Source organism: Meriones unguiculatus, chromosome 7 (assembly GCF_030254825.1).
Source record: "Meriones unguiculatus strain TT.TT164.6M chromosome 7, Bangor_MerUng_6.1, whole genome shotgun sequence".
In the NCBI taxonomy this organism is placed as follows: domain Eukaryota; kingdom Metazoa; phylum Chordata; class Mammalia; order Rodentia; family Muridae; genus Meriones; species Meriones unguiculatus.
This window is the reverse complement of record NC_083355.1, coordinates 69273361-69276603: the sequence shown is the minus strand read 5'-3', so window position 1 is coordinate 69276603 and position 3243 is coordinate 69273361. Positions and strand designations below refer to the sequence as shown.

The 3243-nt window shown below is 42.5% G+C and overlaps 1 pseudogene; it reads left to right on the top strand.

Moving 5' to 3' along the window:
- Positions 1-561: 561 nt before the first annotated feature.
- LOC110566713 (ubiquitin-conjugating enzyme E2 variant 1-like) lies at positions 562-965 on the top strand (annotated as a pseudogene).
- The last annotated feature ends 2278 nt before the right edge of the window (positions 966-3243 follow it).

Below are 3243 nucleotides of genomic sequence, written 5' to 3'. Positions count from 1 at the left end.
AAGGAGCTGGCATTATGTGCTAGACCTCCTCAAGGTCAAGCCAGACAAATTGTGGTATAGATGATAGAAATGTTCTCTGAGACCCACCCTTACTAAGGAGCTACTAGTAGCTGATAGCTGCTGGGAGAGAAAAATCATTGTTTGGGGGAGGCGTGTTTCAACTGATAACTCTTCCATGTTTCAGTGGATGGACCCCTATTTATGTACTGTTGGATTTTTCTAGTGGGACTTCATGGGTGATCAGAGAAAGACCTAGTCAGACAGACATACACACACAGAGAAAGACAGGAAAAAAGGAGGAAGGAAGGAAGGAAGGAAGGAAGGAAAGAAGGAAGGAAGGAGGGAGGGAGGAAGAGAGAGAGGGAGGGACACTAGATGGGAGGAGAGTAGGGTAAAGGAATAAAGAAGAAGACATGAGTTGAGAGATGGATATTTTGAGGGGGCAGATACAGGGTTAGTTGGAAGCAGCAAAGGGGAGAAGATGAAAGTATCACATTTTACTGTATATATGTATAACATTTTCAAGAATAAAAAACCCAATATGAGTGACTCCGAGTCAAGATGGCAGTCACTACAGGATCTCTCAAATTTTCCGACAGTTGGAAGAGCTTGAAGAAGGTTAAAGAGGAGGAGGTGACGACACAGTTTGATGGGGTCTGGAGGACAGTGAAGACATGACACTGACAAGGTGGACAGGGATGATAATTGAGTCTCCAAGAACAATTTATGAAAACCAAATATACAGCATTAAAATAGAACATGGACCTAAATACCCAGAAGCACCCCTATCAGTAAGATTTGTAGCAAAAGACAATATGAGCAGTATGAGCAGTTCAAATGGAGTGATGAATGCACAAGCCACAGCAGTGCATAAAAGGCATCCTGCAGGAACTTCAATGCTTGATAATGTCAAAAGAGAACATGGACATGCCACAGGGGCCAAAGGACAGTGTTACAGCAATTAGTCACCAGATTCCTGGCCCCCCGTCCCCACCCAACCTAAGTCTTCATTTTTCCACAGTCGACCTCAAAGTACTGGAGAGGAAGCTCCACTCAGACTTCATCCTGAGACGCTGTTCTGATAATAATTTCTTGTCTGTTTAAAATACCTAAATTATGCTGTGTAACATCTTCTATCGAGTGCAATGGCTGTGTGCCTGGTTGAACTTCTGGGATCAAGAAGGTGTGTTAAAACCAGTTTCCTTTGGGAGCGGTGAGCACAGCTAACGCAACTGTGAATAGACACATCATACAATCACCTGCTGCTGGCACATGGCGTTGGTCAGCCTTTGCCCACCTCGCCGTCCCACCTCAGCTGTGTGGTGGCCCTCTAAATAGATGGGAAGAATTCAGGGGGCAGTGGTGGAACTATTTTTGGGCTTGGGGGAGCTTTGGCTGCGCTGCTCCTTTCTTACGTCTTAAGTCATGCCCCATCCAAGCCATAGTCCCTACCCTTCTACTCCCTCCCTGGGTCAAATCTTAGATTGTAACCCTCCTCCCCTCCCTCTGAAATTGGCTGTGGGTGAGGAATTCAGGGTTTCCCAGCTCCCCACCTTTATCATGGGGTACTCCTTTCCCTCTCCTCAATTCCCTTGTTGCAGGATGCCACCCTACAATTGCTGTGTCCAGAAGCCATCGGGTAAGGTTGGAATAACCCCCACCCCACTTAGCTGTGGAAACCCCACGTGCACTTGCCTGGGAAGGGAGGGCATGGTCCTTGGCCCTGCTGTAACCATCAGCCCATGAGCTTTGAGCTCAGGTTTCGAGGTGAACAGAGCAGTCACTGGGTGACTCAGACCCCCTCAGGATGCTTGATGGTTCCTCCTAGAGAAACGGAGAGTCCTGAGAGCACAAAGTTGTGAGTGGGTTCCTTCTTCCATAATTACTTTGTTTTTTACACATTGAAGAAGTCTGAACAGGGCTTGAATCATCCTGACCACCCTTTTTGTCTGATGTGGAGCCTAACAGCTGGACATGAGACCCTGATCCTGTGGACTCAGGTTTCAATGTTGCTCCTCAGACCCTCAGCAAAGACCTAGAGGAGCTCTGGGTCACCATTTGCAGATTGGTGGGCCTGTCTTCCTGGCTCATTACCACATTTCCCACTCTGTTCTAGACTACTAAATGTTTAAAATATAGATGCATACTGAAACAAAATCAATTTGTTGTGTTGCAAAGGGAAAACAAAAACAAAACAACAACAAAAAAAGAAAACCCAACCTTAAAAGAGAATTCTGTTTTCAGAATTATAGCATCAGTGTGATACTCCAAAATGAGATTTTGAATTAGTTCTTTACCTCTCTAAGTTTTAGTTGTTAACATAGAAAGAAGAGAATTCCAATAGTTTTTGTGAGTCTGGAATCCAAACCCATTGCTTGTGCATGATAAAGTCCCACTACGTACTGCACACAGCCTAATAATGACAGAAAAAAAATAGTACTTGATAAGATGATATTCATTAACCCCTATGTCTCCACTTGCAGTAAGAATTCATGACCTCATCACTATAATAAATCTCATCACTATAATAAATTAGAAAATAGAGGTTCTCTAAGATTAGGTGATTAAACAGAGGTCAAATTCAGACACTGAAAGACACAGACTAAATCCTGGCTGTTTACCTTTTCAAAGCAATGCAGGTTTCTAGGAAACTGACATCTTCTCAAGAGAAAATGGCAACAACTGAGGAAAGTCCATATTCATGCCATTGCATGTATGAACAAAACATTTTCCATGGTCCAGTTCAACAACCTAGATGGACTAAATAGTGCTTAATCACATTAATTTACTCTCACATCTTGCCTACTTAAACATTTAATCTATTGTACCCATTTGTATTCAGCAGACAAAAACTACTTTCTTCCTATTTGTCTATTGCCAACTTGGAAATGCTCACACACATATTTTATGTGTTTCATGTCTTCATTGTGCATATCTAATTCACCATCTGAAGTCTGGATTCATGCCATATCAAAAAACATAAACATAAAACATAAAAACATTAACACAGCAAACGAAGTTTCTGTCCCATATTAACTATCCCTATGTTTGAAACATTCACGTAAGAAGAGAAATATTTTGGTAACCTGGAACCTAGAAAGAAATTCCTTTGGAAAATACCTTGTTGGTAGCTGATTGGGCCGTTATAAAGAGACAGAGGCCAGATAAAAGTCATCTTCCGAAACAAGGATAAGCTAAATTTGTAGATTTGTGTAGCTGCTACAAGAAATATGAGGACCGATG